Genomic DNA, 18255 nt, shown 5'->3' on the forward strand with positions numbered 1-18255 from the left:
ATTTGTTTAAAAAAATCATGTTAACTAAATTTATTAATTACTTTTATAACTATTTTAATGTAAATTATGTATTTATAAAAATTACTTATAAACGATAATAAATAAAATTAGTAAATATTTTATAGTATATATATGTAATGTTTGTTAACTAGTTTTTCAGATGTTTAGATTGTAACAATTATATCAAAAAAAAAATTATTAATTATATATTTTATTTTTACTTGTATTAAATAAAAAAATTAAAAAATAATGATAATTCATTTACAACCTCTTTTTTTCAAAAGATAGATATAAAATATGAATAAAGCCATTAAAATTTAAAAATAACAATCAATAATATTTTTCAAATATGACTAACCATTATAGCTAATACCATTAAAGTAAAATTTCTTACAGATTCAACAAATTTTAGATAATATCTATTTTATCATGTTTTAACTAATGAAAATAGCTAATCCTCTCGGAGATACTCTTATAAAGTATAGTTATGTAATATAATTGAAATTTTCTTTTTTTTATATAAAAATCTAAACATTATATTTTTATTTAGAAGAAAAATATATATTTTTTAAAAAAATTCGAGAATTATACTTAATATGAGCAGTATTAATCCCTTGTCCCTTAATATAAAAAAACGTAACCAAGGGAGTGTAAGTTTGACTCATTATAATTGACTTAGTTCTTAATGATAATGGATCCTCTCCATTCATTTAATCTACACTAATCACATGAGTTAAAATTATAAATTTTAGTGTTTATGGCACACATTATAAATTGAAGGTATAGTATATAGTATTTTAAAGTTAAAAGGAGAGGAATCCACCATGCCGATCAAAATAGAAATTGCGAGAACCAACTCCACGGTATCATCTAATCTTCTATCTATTTACGATTTTGCCCTTTTATACTTAAAAATTATAAAAATGCTATTCTTATAAAATTATTGTTAAAATTAAATACAATTTTTGTATTCAATAGATATTGAACACCAAGCATCCTACTTACCAACTTCAAGTCACTACCAAATATGCTATATAATTTTTAGTTTACTTTGAAATTATTATTTGATAAGCCATATTCTCTCTTTATATCAAATTCTTTTTTATAAGTTTAACTTTTGAGTGAATAAAATGTTCGCTTATATTATTTATGTGCATCTGTTATTTAAGTTAACACACACATTTATATAAATTATTTAGTCAGTTGTTATAATTTTTATTTTTTTATACTATTAAATATTTATTTATACTTTATTCGGATTTATTTTTTAAAAATCGTAATTCAGTTTAATTAAGTTTGACTTAATGAGTTTACTGAGTCAAGAGTATTCAGTTTAATTCTGGAGTACTTGGAATGAGTACTCTGATAAAAAATTAAATATATTTAAAAGTTAACTTTTAAAACTAATTTATTAGTATAGATATGTATAATATAAAAATTACATATTAATTTAAAGATGAAATCAACTAATATATATATATATATATATATTTATATTACTCTTATTCTTATCATTATTGTATATATCTCCTAGATAATAGAAAAAATATTAATTATAATTCATAACGTAGGTGAAAAACTTTAGATTTTTTATAAAATTGCGCATATATAGATTACACAGTGTAAGTAAATTTTGTAATACTCTTAAATAATTAAATAACTGTATTGGTTCAATATTATTTTATCATTTATTTTTATACTTTTTAATTTTTAATCCGAGTAGGACCGAGTTTGATGTGAGTTAGACTCAAAAGCTTTTTTTATTTGACTAATGAAAAATCAACTCGTGAATATGTTCAAGTATGTGTACTCGGTGGATATATTGGCCAAGACGGTCAATTTTTAAACAATAATTTGGATTGGTCGGACAGTGACTCTGAAAAATAAAATATTAAAATCTGATCTAATATAAATATTATATTAAATATTGTACATTTCAATATTTGTTATCAAGTATATTTCTAAAATAAGAAAATTAGGACTAAAAGTTTTATTAAAATTAGACAATAATTTACACCCTCGTATCAGCCAATTTAGTTTTTATCATGATAGTTTTCTGAAAGTAATTTATTTGTTATTATATTTAAGAGAGCATGTCATTTTTCATTAATTTTATTATGTCTTACACTTTTATTAATTTACCGAATAATTTTCCAATTTATTTCACTCATCTCACATATATAAAATCCACTTAGTCAATGTAAGTGTTAAGAATTTAGGAGTGATACGAATTTGTAATAAATATACTCGCCTTTTTTACACTTCATTTTTTAGTCTCAGCCAAATAAATAGGGATGGGTATTAATCTCGCCCACCTAATCTCAATACGATCCCTGCCTGTTCAGGTCGAGGATTTAGGGAATTCTTAGGGGCGGGGATCGAGGAAAGTTTTATAAATATTTCAGGGACCGTGATATGTGTGTATATATAATAGGATTTATAATATTAGTATATTTTTAAAATAATCTATACTTTTTTGATCAATTTTTTTACAATGTAGTATAATATATATTTTTAATTTTTAATGTGTCATTTCTTTATATTAGAAATCAATTCTAATATGATTTGATGTTAAAAAATTGAGATACAATGTTTTTTTATAATAAGAATTTAGTAGATTGTTTTTAATCATAAAAATTTATTAAAATTACAAGATTAATATTTTTGATTATTTCCCGAGATAATATTTCTATATATTTTTATATAATAAGGTACAAGTTAGTTCGAGATAATATTTGAATATTATATATATATATATGTATGTAGGCCCGTGCCATCGCACGGACTTTAACGCTAGAGATTAAATCAAAACAGTCCTACAAGCATTTCTCCAAATGTAAAATGACAATTATTTTAACCAAAATTTATAGGTTAAATACTAAGTCTAATAAATTTAATCATGGTAAATTTGTAGAAAAAAATGATCAACATGCCATTAGAATCTGGGAAATGGTCATTTGGTAATGAAAAAAAATGAAATGTGGGCAGAAGTCTGTTATCCAGAGACACATTTAGGTAACTTTTTTTTACAGACAAATTTCTGCTCAATAACAAAATAAAGTGGCACCGATGCCGCGTCTAAATGAGTTCTGACATTATAAAATTGTTTAATCTATCGCCTGTAATCAACAGTCTTGAGAAAGTCAACAACCATTTTCTCCAGCAGAAACAACAGTTTCAAATGACATAACCAGTGAATGAAAGTTTGAATCTCTCTGAACTGATACATAAATTTCTGTACATATAATGTTAAATGTCACTAATTTTCAGGCACTATGTTAACTTGTACAAGACATGATTTTAAAGAAACATGACTAGTTATCGAATAAACACATATATATTGTTAAAAAAAGGTCTGACCTATATAGATGATCTCAACGAACATATACAAAAACATCTTGACAATTAGCTAATTTCATTGATTATTCATCATCACCTCAGACTTGAATCATTTTGCTCAAGGAGATTTCTTCAGCCAGCTTTTAAGGCCACCAAATGAGTTATGTCGCAACGACGGCCCGGATGGTGGAAACGGAGCTCCTTTAGGCAAGAAGGCAGTAGAAGTGGCAGATAAATCAGGAGCCAAAATAGGCCTCACCTTTAGAAACTGTGTATGACCAGAGCCATTGACTTGACCTGCAGCTAAAAACATGAACATAAAAACCAGTAGCAGTGGTCTCTTAGCGTTCATCTTAGGAAAAAGTTATGCAAGAAACAAAGTAAACAAGCAAAAGGATGATAGTATGGTAGGGGCACGGCTATGAGTAGAAGATTTGATATGTTTGTAGATTTTGTTTGCAGTTAGTTAATTTATACATATTCAGTACACGCGTATACGTGTGAGTAGTGACAGATTTAGGATGTTTTTTTATAAAAAAGAAAAGAAAAGAGGCTAAAGGATTATTCAGTAGATTATAAAAAGTTTTGAATACTTTATAGATAATAAAACTGAAAATTTGAGGGGGGGGGGTGTTAATACTTAATACTAAGAGTAGGGTCATATGTTTATAGACAACATATCATGTAGACATGGACTACTGATTTTTGAATTTGGAGGTTGCCGACATACCATGACTGCAGACGGCTTGATGGACATTTATTTTATCTATATTGGGCTTAGGATAATGGAGAGAAAAGCTTGCATGCATGTTCGTAGGCATTTGATTGTCAATTTTTACCCAGACTCTATATAGTGATACTTACGTGATATGATAGCATCAGAGGAAAAGAAGAATGTGTTCGTTATATCTTTTGAGAGTTAAAAAGAGAAATACTTACCTCGCCAGCCTACTTGACAATGTAATTTTAGTAATTACGGTTAGTAGTGTAGTGACTCTCTAATACTCTAATTTTCAAACCACGTGCCTATATAAATCTATTTTCAGAAAATTAAGTTAACGTAGTGTAGTTATTGGGGAACAAGATATTTAATCAATTTAGATTTTTTATTCCAGGACCCAAGATCCGGTAGAAAATTTGTCAACTGTTAATTTTAGGATCATGTAACTACAAGATCTAATCGCATATACTCAAGACTCGTCCGAAATCATATGAATTCACGGATAATGTAGATAGCGTTGTGCTACTAGCTATCTCCTTTATTAATGCGTGCATGTATAATCACTATTAATCTGAAGTGTCGGACGCATTCTTATCCCTCAAATGAGAAGCCTATAAAGGTCAGGCGTAAAACGTGCAGCATTTGGTAATAAATGAACCATACAGTTCGCGGAACTATGCACAAAATCTACTCTTACATACAATAAAAAACAATCGTGTAAAAATAAGACTCCCCTCCACGACCATTACACGCTATAACTAACATCTTTGAATATGTCTCGAAGATACAACACTTAATCCCCAGCAACTTAGCCCAGGACAACGCTTCTTTGAGACTAATGGATTCAACTTCCTTTTATTCTTGTGGCTCCTATAAAACATCCCCGAGAGTTTCGAAGCACACGTCCAGCCCCTATGACTCCATTAACGACACAAAATGCATCACAGTTAATTTTCATTCAACATCTAGAGGCTTGCTCCACTGTTTATAATTTGCTTGCCCATTTGAGTTGCATTATGGACCTGTAGTAATTCCGGGTCTTTTTAGACCGTTCCATAACATATAAGGGCCCAGGACAAAATTGGAAAAATGGATCCTATAATTATTTTTTGTACTAGTATCTTCTGTACTAGTGATTCTTTTTTATTAAAAATTAAACCAAAAATTATAAAATCTAATACATCATTAAGGTAACAAGATGTAGAGAGTTTTAGTAGCATATAAATACAATTCTGGTTTAAAAAAAAGTGTATATATATAATTAAAAATTAAAAATTATAATTATAATTTTTAAGATATATGTAAATGTATATAATATAAAAATTATAATATTTATGATTTGGCATATTCGATCTATTCGGTCGTACCGAAATATTTTGCAAATAACCAGACCGAACCGAAATATATTTTGATCTATTAGGTCCGAATAAACCGAAATTCTGAAAAAATCAGGACTGAACCAGAATGAATTACCGAGATTCAGTTCAATTTTAATTCGGTTTTACTCAACCCTAGGGCCGACCTTTTGGCATTGTTGTTATAAACACCAATATCAGTTTTTTGCTCAAAAATAGTTAATTTTTTTTGATAAAATTTAAAGGGTGTTGATAATTGCACAAACTCAATTGGTGGATGCACACCCTTTATTGTCGACTTTACCAAATTACCCCTAGTTTTATCTCATATTTTCTTTTTGTCCTCTATTTAAGCATCTAGTTAATTAAATTCGTAATATTCATTTTATTTGATTAGAAATTAATTATATTGTACTTATTTCTTAATTTTTTCATTATTACATCATAAAAATATACATGTTGACATATTGAAGTTGATTTTCAAAAAAATTATTGTATATATACATGTGGCATTAATTATCATAATTTAGTAAAATATCATAACATAATAATATAAGAAAAATTAAGAAAAAGAGTCATAATACATTTATAAAACAAATATTATGAGATTTTTTGTTTTGAATACACTAAAATAAATTAAGATATAAATTTATACTTTTTATTAAAAATCAGAAAACAGTTTAAAACGAAACACAATAGTACATAATATTAAATTATGATACTTATATTAAATAATCTCAGGGTTCGATTCCCACAACTATTTAATAAGACAAAATTTATTTATATAATTTAGCAAATTTAATTTAACCTATAATTATATTAAATTAAAATGTATAATTTAATACAAATAACAAATAAAAGAAAAATACCAAAATTAAGATTATTATTGTCAAATAAGAAAAATAACGTGTGCAACAATTAACTAAGGGCCCGTATCGCCATCTAATTTAAAAACAATTTTTCTGAAAAGTATTTATGGCATACAAGTATTTATGGTCTAAAATCGATATTAGAGAAAATATGTCAGTTCATACTTTTGGAAAAAACTATTTTTATAAGAAGTTGCTGATTTTGCCATCAAAACCCTCCAAAAATATTATTATTTTAACATATATATATTATATATATATAAGATATTATTAAATAGTTATATGATTTTTTTAATAACACTTTTTTAAACGACACTCTTTCAAACATCACAACAATTTGTAACAACAATTTCAAACGGAGCTATCTGAGGTAATAAATTAAAGGGGCAGCTGTTTATTATATTTACATGAGATTACAGTAACAATTTCTCGTGTATTAAATACAGGACGGACCCCAAATTTTATTTAATTATTTATACATGATTTGAGAGCATATATGTTAGTACTACTTTACAGTGATCAGACTGATTCAGACAGAAATAGATTATTAGTGGCAAGGAACAAAGAAAAGAAAGTGGGAAAAAGGAAAGTTCAACATAAAGGAATTAAAAATTTGATTATGAGGATAAAAATATTAAATGCTTAGTAGAAAATTCGGATTATGTTGCAATGGTAGGTCGTGGTGCCCCCAGCTCAATAAATGACCGACGGTGAAATTACTATTTTTCTTTGACCAGGAAAAGACAGGTGACTTAATAAATTTTAAAAATAAATCTTCTTGAGCAGGTGCTTTTTTTCCCAAAAATACATGAGTTACAAAATTTCTTATCAAAATATAAAATATGATACAATTTTATATGCAACATGAAATATATTGTAATTTCACACTATTATAACACTTATAATCCAAGTGGAGTATAAATTATTAATTAAACCGATTTTATTCTTAGGTTTTTTTTTTCTTGGTAGGTAACCCGCAGCCGCTACCATTCGGGTGGGTACTGGGTAAACCCTACAAGCTCACGTAATAATTTTATTCTTAGGGTTAATATCTATTATATATATTAGTTTAAATCTCGTACGGTGCACGGTTTCCCGTTAATATTTAAAAATTTATTTATCTCGTCATATTGTAATTCTGAAAATATTTTTTGTAAATATATAATAATTATAAATTTATAATAAAAATAATAGGATAACTTTAATAGAAGTAGACTCCGTATAGTGATTTAACAATTTGGTAGTTTAGCAGATATGTAACATTATTTATTTATTTTTTTAATAATAAATTTCGTTGTGGTCGTAGTTTAGTAGGATAAGTAGACTATATTAGTAGTTTAACAATTTAGCAGTTTAGTGGATATATAACACTATTTATTTATTTCCTTTAATAACAAAAATTAGGGAATAACCGTTTAACCAAATTATACCACATTCTGGTTATTATAATATAGTACAAATAATAGAGCAAGTCGGCGCTGAGGGAGATAATTTAATCATGGTAAAATGATTATTATACCCTCCAAGCACTATAATTACACTTAACTCCTTATTCAATTTATGAAACTCCTATCCTATTTATTTCATATCTAATATTCATTAATAGTCAAACTTTAAAATAATTATACATATATATGAACATACACCTACACATATATTTATACATATGTCATTTTAAGTTATATGTATCATTTAAAAATTAGAGATTTTGAAATAATTATAAATATAACATAATTTTATTATCAAATTTTTAAATGACATGACACAATTTTATAGCAAATTAATCGTGGTTTAAGTAACTGACGACAATATTTCATCAATATCTAATTTAAAATATACTTACAAAATTATTTTGAGTAATATTTTTTTAAATTATTTAATATATAATATAACAATTATGAAGTATCAAATATTTGCTTACAAAATACATGTAACATCCCCTTTTAATAATAGAAGAAGATATTACTTAAAATCCATACACCTGCAAACAGAACACTAAATTTTCCCTAAATAAAAATTAAACAGTCTAAAAATCTTCAAAATAATTTATTAAATCTTTAAACAGTTCAAACCAAAAATATAAATTCCAAAATATCTACTAAATAATTAAGTCTAAATAATGACAGAAGTCTAATATCCTAAAAATGATATAAAGGGGTACCTCTTCATCACACAGTACCAGATCCCCCTATGCACCTGTCAGAAAAAGAATACGGCATGAGTCAAACCCCCAGTACGGATTTGGAATACAAATTTATAAAACATAAAATCAAATATAAATTTTCACTGTTTATAATAAAATAATAATTTTAAAATAAGTATGGCTGAAACAATAAGGTGTTAGGATATTTCAAACCGAGATCAGAACATATACAAATACATACATCATAAGGTACCATAATGTATGCAACAAACTGGTTGACGTGTACGACATATACAACGTCACCGTCAAATCAAATCAAATCAAGCTCTGAGTGCACCACGTATCCTGAAACAAATATCAAATGCGCAAAAGCTCCTCCCAAGAGCTAACAGAAGGATACGCCGTGACCAATCACACTGTCACGGAAGTGTCATGTCACTGGTGCCGCAATAACATGACTGTAGTACCCCTACAGCTGGTTAACTCGGTATACCCTATATCTCTAAGGGTTCAAATAAAAATATTCAAAGCAGAGGGTGTCAAAAATAATTTTTGAAATTCGCAATAACAGATATTTAAAACTTTTCAAATTAATTTTTAAAACAATTTTCGGAAGTCAAAACGATCAAACTATAACGGAACGAATGAAATATGGAATTGAAAAAAATCAGAGATATTTAATTTATATGAGTAGTAGCGCTGAATAAAAAGAGGATAAATCCGTACCTCAAAAATCGTAAAACTTAATATTAATAAAATCCGCAAACGGTCCTCTAAATTGCTGGTACCCGATCTAAATACAAAAATATAATTTATTATAATAATCAATTTAACTTGGCACTGTACTCGTTAGTAAAAAACAATTACATAAATAAATTAAACTAATCTATGGTTCCTAATTACATTTGTTTTGCTTGTACAATTCAAATACTCAATGATATGCTCACGTAGTCAGGTACCAATAACTAAATGCAGAAGAGGCGACAGTGTGGTCACTAAACTTGAAAAGTGAATCTAATTTATATCATAAAGTAATTTTGATATGTATTCATCCCTGCAATAATTTAAAATAGCAAAATAGCACATATATTAAAAGATTAAATTTTATTATATAACATCTGTTGAAAAAGGAGGGTAATAATTTTAAAATAAAATTAAAGCCTTTTTTTTACACATGCAAAATCCCGATTGATTTAGATTTCAAATTCTAACTTACATAACTAAATTAAATAATGCACAACGATTAGTCAAAATGCCAATTTAATATATAATAAATACATGATAAATTAGGTGCACCTTGTTAAAACTCGAAACTTCTTTGATCCTAATATTACAAAACTCCAATTTTGATCTCTTTTTACTGCACATAAACACAAGCACATGTACAATAATAAGGTAGACACGTAATAGTGTTGAGATCTTATTTAACTTTTTAACATCTTAATATGACAAGTTATAACCATGATATTTAACCCAAGCCTCAACTAACTATAATTAATGGGTTATAGACCGAAATCTACACAACCAAATTACTAGCACTATGCTTTGATTAGATTATCAATACCAGTTTTTGTTCATATGCGGTAGACAAAGAAATGAACCCGTTAAGTAAATATATCAATTGAGGGCCTATGTTTCTGTTATGTATCAAAAACTAAGGTACAAAAATTGTTGTATCTATTACTAGGGAACGTGAGCTTCGAGACTCGATTTGACTGCTCTTGTGTTTCGTGACTCGATCTGCCTTAACAAGATGCCTACGTACCTTGCTGATTGCCAAGGATCAAGTCAAAAAATGTAGTTCTGATTTATGGGGTGAGTCCCCTTATATAAATGTTGGGAGTCCTTGAATTGGACTTGTGTTAGGAGACTTGGTGGACAAGTCTCAGAATTAGAATGGACTTTGGAGTCCTAAGAGGTAGGAAGCTGATTCCTTATCCCACTAGGTTCCTTGGAGGACAATTTACAAGGATTTATTTCTCCACTAGGATTCATCTTATCAGCTGACTTATCACTTATTAATTAATTATAACATTAATTAATATTTAGGGTTTTGGGCCTTCTTTTTTCCATCAGGTATGATCTGGTCCATCAGGCCTGATCAATGTGTAACCTTTTTGGTCTGAATGTCATACATCTTCCTATTGGGCCTTGTAGTCCAAATCATGTGTAATTAATGCAACATTAACTACGTAATCATGATTTATTTATTCGCTTTCATTTGCCCCCCAATTTTTGGGAAACAGTGACTAGGTTTCGCAGAAGTTAAGTTCATTCGTTCCCTTACAGGGTATCGTTTTGCGTAAAGTGTGGAGAGACCTACACATTTACAACGATTTGCTTTAATCCCTATTATTTAGGAATTTATCTTAATTTCCAGGAATTTTTCCTGAACTCTGGGATTTTTCCCTTAATTTTCTGGAATTTTCCCCGATTTTTCTGGAATTTTCTCGGAATTCTGGGATTTTTCCTTGATTTCTGGATTTTTCCCTTAATTCTGGGATTTTCCTCGATTTTCTGGATTTATTCCTCATTTCCTGAAAATATTTATATTTTCAGAAAATATTTTAAGGAATTCCCTTGAATTTCTTATTTTTTCAGGATTTTTCTTCCCTCATTTTTTCTTCTTTTCTCTTTCTCTTTTTCTCCCTTTTTTTTATAAATCTGGTTCGACCAGGAATCCTGTTCGACCAAGATCCTGGTCGAATTAGCCTTCTAATTGCCCTGGTCGACAGGGTTTCGAGGAGGAGTACTTCGAGCAAAAATCATGGTCGAATTTCGGCCAGGATTTTCACCCTTTTTTTTTGTTCGATCAGGAATCTTCCTTTCGGTCAGGATCTATATTCTTGACCGACGGATTTTCGAGCAAAAATCATTCGATCGCGAATCCATGCTATTCTCAGGTCGAAAAACTTTATTGTTGGGTAAGGATTTTTCAATTAGAATTCTGACCTATTTTCGGTCAGGATCTTGGTTTTCTTGACCGAATTAGCCTCTTTTCGTAATTTTGGTCGAAGGCATTCTCGACCTCAATCATTCGACCAAAATCATAGTATCAATCCTGGTCGAATTAGGTCAGAAATTTTTATTTTGAATAAAAATCCCTAATTTCCTGGGCTTTTTCTCTTGTGCCAACTTTTTACTGGGCTTATAACTTCAATTATATGGGCCCTTTTTTGGGTTTTTAACATAAACCCTTTACTGGGCTTATCCTTGGGCTCATCTTTTGGGCCTTTTTGACTGGGTTTTCCTTTAATTTAAATATTTGGGCCCTTCACTGGGCTTGATATATACTTTTTTAGGCCCAAAAGATTTGGGTTTAAGAATTTTCAGTCATAAACCCTTACAGGGCTTTTCACATCCACATGCCCATTTAAACTTAGGTTGGGCTTTAATCCTTAAGTCCAACTTCCAGAATATTCTGGAATTTCTGGATTCTTCCAGATTTTGCCAAATAATATCAGAATTTTCTTAAAAACCTTCCAAGATTTTCTGGAACATTCCAGATTCCTCCATTCTTTGGGCCCAAATGGGCTTTTTTCAGGCCCAACTTGCCCTTTTTTCCGCCTATATAAGGGTGGGAGGAGTGTGTTTTCATTCACACTCATCATTCTCTACTTCTCATTTCTCTTCCCAAATACTCTAACATTCTCCTCTCTCAACTCTCCTCCCTTAGAAGCTTTTCCGGAAACTACCTTAGCCTTTTCCGGCCTCTTTTTCCATCCGAGGTTTTCTAGGGCCTTCCATGCTCCATCAATGGCTGACAAGAATTTCGAGAGAGCGACCAAGATAGCCTCAGCTTCAAAACGAGGTAAGGGTGTCGAAATCCGTTCTTCTTACATGTCTTTGATATATATGATTAACACTAGGGGGATGAATATCCCTCAACTGCACATCTTGATTCTTTCAATCATTGCAATACATGGCACAATATTGATTATGATAAGTTAAACACACGTTATAATGTTCGTCCTCCCCTTAGGCTAGTTCCAGATTCTGGTGGTGACCGTACTTGCCACTGGAAACCCGATACTCTTTTTATTTACACAGATGCCCTTGATGCTGGGCTTATGTTTCCTTTTCACCCTTTCATTCCTCACCTCCTAGCTGATTTGCAAATTAACCCATGTCAGCTTCTTCCAAACGTTTGGAGGAACATTTTATGTTTCATGGTTTGTTGTCTTAGGGGAGATTTTCCCTTATCCGTAGCTGTTTTTAGGAAGGTTTTTCAATGTTACAACAGTTCTTCTGGTAATTGTGGTTGGGTCTACGTTAAACAAAGACCCAAGTGTAAGCATATTTTTAACAGCGCCTCCATTCCTGACAATAACCAAAATTGGAGGAATAGTTTTGTCGGGTTAAGGTGGGAGAATGGTGACTGGGGCACCCTCTTCAGATCTTTCTTCGAGAAGGTTAGTGATGGTAGCCTCAAATCCATTCACCCAACCCTCGAGAAAACTATCATTTATGATGAGCTTACTCGGGATGGTGGTGCCACTATCACCTGGACTCTTTTAGAGGAGTTCTCCCTCATCCATGTGGGGCTATCCTCTGTTTCTCAACATGGTATTTTTCTTCCCTTCTCGTTTTTACTTTCTTTCATACATTATTAACACCACTTATTTTGTTTTTTCTCTTGTTTTGCAGCTGCTAAGGAAATCAATGAGGATAATGTGCCTCTTGTTGAAGAGACTTCCAGGATGAAGAAGGCTCGCCTTACGGGTCTGGATACTCGAGGAAAGGTTACGGAGCCTAACTTCCTACGGAAGCACAAGGAGCCCATGGTGGAGGTTCCAGCTGAGGGAGCTGAGGGCCACAGTGCCCCTGTCACTGCTGCTGCTCCTGTCTCTTCTGCTACGGGTGCCTTTCAGCCTCTTTGGGGATTCCGCCGAGGGGATACCGTGGTTGGATCCATGAAGCACGCCTGGGATTGGTCTTACCACGGCGTAACTCCCAAGGACTTCACCGACGTGGTGGCTACCCCCGACTTGGAGAGGATAAAGCTCATGGGAGCTCAGTCCTTAGCCTCGGTATGACTATTTCTTACGTTTGTACTCTTTTTTACTTGTAGCATTCACTTGCCTTACATTTCTGTTTATTGTTTCATTTCAGTCTAACGCCTACTTCCAAGGCGCTGTGAGGCAAGCTGAATCCTGGAAGAGGGCTTCGGATAAAGCGGATAATACCCTCAGGATGCAGCAGAAGAAGTACGCCACTTTGGAGCGGAAGCTGAAGCGTAAGGAGGAGGAGCTCGGAGAGTCCAATGCTGGCTGGTGGTGCTACGGGCCGAGAAAGATAAGGCGATTAATAACTACTTGGACTCGGAGGAGTTTACCCAGTCCATGAGGGTGAGGGACGACTCAGTCTTCCCTGGGTTTTTTAGGACTGGCTGGGACACGACCCTTGGGACCGTGAACAAGGCTTGTCCTGATATTAACCCGGCGGACTATGTCTGTCCTGATGACGAGGCTTTACTGCAGAGGTTTCATACCCGAGTGGTTGTCTCAGATCGTATCCCTCAAGACCCACTTCTTCCTCCTCCCGAGTCGTCTTTGAGGCCTGCTGCGGATGATAGCTCTTCCTCCTCCGGGATGACTGAGACTTCCAGCGAGAGCGGATGAGATGATGATATGGATGCCGAGGGCACCTCTTCTCCTTAGAGCTTTTCTAGCCCTGCGAGGCTTATTTATTTTATCTTGTCTTCGAGACTTTGTTTATCAGACTTTGTACTATTTATTCAAACTAGTTTTATTTATCGAACTTTATGCTTTCATCTTATGCACTTAGTTTACTTGTCTTGTTACTGGAACATATTTTGAAAACTTCCTGAATTTCACAAATTATTGGGATCCATCCCTTACACAAGTCTTAATAAACCTCGAAACAAAACTAAAATATGTAAATCCTAAGCAAGTAAATCTTCAAGGTGCTTTTCAACCTACTTGTCAACTTGACAAGTGAGAATCGTGCTCAACCGCTTCACATATAGTAAATCTTCAGGTTTTGTGCATGCCAAGTTCTCGGGACTTCAAAACCATCCAAAGTCTCAAGCTTGTAGGTTCCTCTACCCTGAACACTCTTGACCTTGTATGGCCCTTCCCAATTTGGGGCAAGTTTCCCTTTCTGCCCTATACCAGAAGCTTCCACTTTCTTCAAGACTAAGTCACCCTGTTTGAAGAACCTTTCCTTAACCCTTAGGTTGTAATAGAACGAAGCCTTTTTCTGATATTCCACTATCTTCGCATGTGCCTCATCTCGTACTTCGTCGATTAGATTTAGGGCTAACCTTTGCCCTTCCTCATTCTCCTCAGCGTTGAAAGCTTGAATCCTGGGAGAGGAATGTGATATTTCTACATGAACAACCGCTTCTGCCCCATATGCTAACAAGAAGGGAGTTGCTCCAGTCATGACTCTACAGGTAGTCCTATAGGCCCATAGTATTGGGAGTATTTCATCGGGGTTTTGTAAAACCAAACCTGCTCCACTTGAATTTGTTTTTGATGTTCCATCAAAATAGAGAACCCAATATTCCTTCTCCTTATCATCCTTTTCTTTGTCCCCCTTATCAACTTCCTTGTCTTGAGGTATGGTATCTTCCTGCCCCCCGACTTCTTGGTTGGGTATGGTACATTCCACCACGAAGTCAGCCAATGCCTGGGCTTTTATTTCCGTTCGTGGCTTATACTTGATGTCGAATTATCCCAGCTCTATTGCCCACTTAATCAACCTCCCACTAGCCTTGGGACTATGAATGATATTTGTCAGGGGCTGATTTGTTAGCACCTCAATTTGATGAGCCTGAAAGTAAGGACGTAACTTTCTTGAAGCCATTACCAAGGCTAAAGCAAACTTCTCAATAGTTGAATAATTCAATTCAGGTTCATGCAGAATTATGCTAACATAGTACACGGGTTTTTGGATTTTAAGTTCCTCCTTAACCAATACAGCGCTCAAGACATTCTCTGAAACAGCCAAGCACAAGTATAAAATTTCGTTCAGAGCCGGCTTGGCCAACAACGGGGCATGGGCCGTATACCTCTTTAATTCCTCGAATGCCTTCTGGCTTTCCTCACTCTATACAAAATCTTTTACTTTCTTTAAGGACTTGAAGAACGACAAACACTTGTCCCCAGATTTGGAGATGAATCGTCCCAACGCTGCAACCCTTCTAGTGAGCTTTTGAACATCTTTAAAAGTTTTTGGTGGTTCCATGTCTAGGATTGCCTTTATTTTTTCGGGATTGGCCTCGATTTCCCTCTTGGAGACCATCAATCCCAAAAAATTTCTAGATCCTACTCCGAAAGCACACTTCACAGGATTTAACATCATCTTGTGGTATCTCAGGACCTCGAAGGCTTCCCTCAAATGGGTTATATGGTTAGTATTCACTAGACTCTTGACTAACATGTCATCAACATAAACTTCCATGGTCTTGCCAATAAGATCCTTAAAAATTTTATTTACCAACCTTTGATAGGTGGCTCCTGCATTCTTGAGACCGAATGCCATAACAAGATAACAATAAAAACCAAAGTCAGTGATGAATGGTACCTTTGGGATGTCGTCCTTGTGCATCTTGATCTGATTGTATCCACTAAATCCATCCATGAAGCTCATCATCTCATGTCCAGCAGTGGCATCTATCAAAGTATCTATCCTTAGCAATGGGAAACAGTCCTCAGGGCATGCGTCATTCAGATTAGTAAAGTCCACACACATCCTCCATTTTTCATTGGCCTTCTTCACCATTACAGGGTTTGCTAACCATTCTGGAAATTATATCTCCTAAATAAAACCATCCTCTAAGAGCTTCTCTACTTCATGTTTTATAGCTTCTTGCCTCTCTGGAACAAAAGTTCTTTTCTTTTGCTTCACCGTCTTCCAACTCGGATCCACATTCAGCTTGTGAGTAATCAGTTCCGGGTCTATTCCTGGCATATCAGCTGTCGACCATGAAAGCACATCACTATTTTCTTGCAGAAATTTCACCAATTTCCCTCTAAGGGGCTCCTCTAGTGTGTCTCCAACGAAAGTCACTTTCTCAGGATCCTCGGGAGCTAAAGGAATCGAAACCAAGTCTTCTGTTGGCTTCCCTCTTTTCTCATTATTTTCTCGAATATCCAGATCTTCAATAGGCAGAACTTGCCCCCCGACTCCATCTGCCCTTAGTGAGGCCACATAATAACTTCTAGCCATTTTTTGATCTCCTCTTTCTTCTCCAATCCCATTCCATGTGAGAAACTTCATAATTGAATAATAGGAAGAAGGGACTGCCTTGAAGGCATTTATCCCTGTTCTCCCCATGATAGCGTTGTAAGTTGAACTAGCCTTCACCACCACAAAGTCCAACATCCGTGTTGCTTGCCTTGGTTCCTGACCTATGGTAATTGGCAACTTGATAACTTCTTCCACGGGGCATTTCACTCCCGCAAATCCATATATCGGTATGTTGGTTGGGGTCAATTGGGAGTCAATATAACCCATCCTTAAAAAGATGTCATGAAGCAATATATCCACCGAAGCACCATTATCCATGAGGACTCTCTTGACCGGGCTGTTTCCTATTATCGATGTTATGACCAGCGGGTCGTCATGAGGAAATTTCACACCCTCTAGGTTAGAATCATCAAAAGCCATTGTTACTCCTGTCCTGGCCCTCTTAGGGGCTTCTCCAACAATATGCATAACCTCCCTGGTATATGCTTTCCTAGAGTTCCTGGATAATCCAGAAGCAGTTGGTCCTCCAAAGATTGTGTTTATCACAGGCGCTCGGGGTCGTGGTCCTCCAAAGATTGCATTTATAACTGGTCCCCTAGGCTAGGGATTCTGCCCCTGATCATCTTGGTCCCTCCTATGATCTTCAAAGTTCTTTCTTCCATTGTTATTCCAATCTCTTCCTTCCCCAGTGTACTTGTTCAATATTCCTTTCCGAATGAGGAATTCTATTTCATCTTTCAATTGCCTACACTCATCGGTGTCATGACCAACATCTTTGTGAAATATACAATATTTGCTCTTATCTAGCTTGACAGGATCAGCCTTCAAGGGTTTAGGCCAACAAATATCTTGATCTTTCTCGATTTCCATCAAGATCTGGCTTCTAGGAGCATTCAGTGAACTTTTGTCCAGGTCCTCCCTTCTTTGGGGTTGAATCAGGGTTTTGCTCAGTTCTGGGATACTTGTCCTTAGCAATATATTCCAGATTAGTTTTTCGCTTTTTGACTTCAGTGGGCTCGTTACTCACTACTGTCTTCCTCATGCTCTCCTCCACTTTGATGTACTTCCCGACCCTATCTTGGAGCTGCAACATGCTTTCAGGGGGCCGCTTGGCCAAGGACATCTTGAAGAGCTCATCCCTAGTTCCCTGTTGCAGTGCTATCATGGCTACCTTGTCATCCAGGTCCAGGACTTTTAAAACTTCCTTCGTGAAACGATTCAGGTAGTCTTTCAAGGATTCCTTCGCTCCCTGCACAATGCTCATGAGGGATGCTGAACTTTTCTCATGCACTCTCCCGCTAATGAACTGCTTAATAAAAGCCTGACTTAATTCTCTGAAGGACCCAATAGAATTCGGGGGCAAACGACTATACCATCTTTGAGCCATATCCGACAGGGTTTGAGGGAAGGCCCGACACTTAATAGCGTCATTCCCGGGCTGCAACAATAGTGCATTGGAGAATGTCCTGACATGATTAGCGGGATCTCCCGTGCCATCATAAGCTTTGATAGTGTGCATCTTGAACTTCCTTGAGATATGGGAATTCATTATCTCTTCAGTGAATGGTAGAGCAGGATCATCAGGATCTCCAATGGGAAGAAGATTGCTTG

This window comes from Apium graveolens, chromosome 3, assembly GCF_009905375.1.
Source record: "Apium graveolens cultivar Ventura chromosome 3, ASM990537v1, whole genome shotgun sequence".
Lineage (NCBI taxonomy): Eukaryota > Viridiplantae > Streptophyta > Magnoliopsida > Apiales > Apiaceae > Apium > Apium graveolens.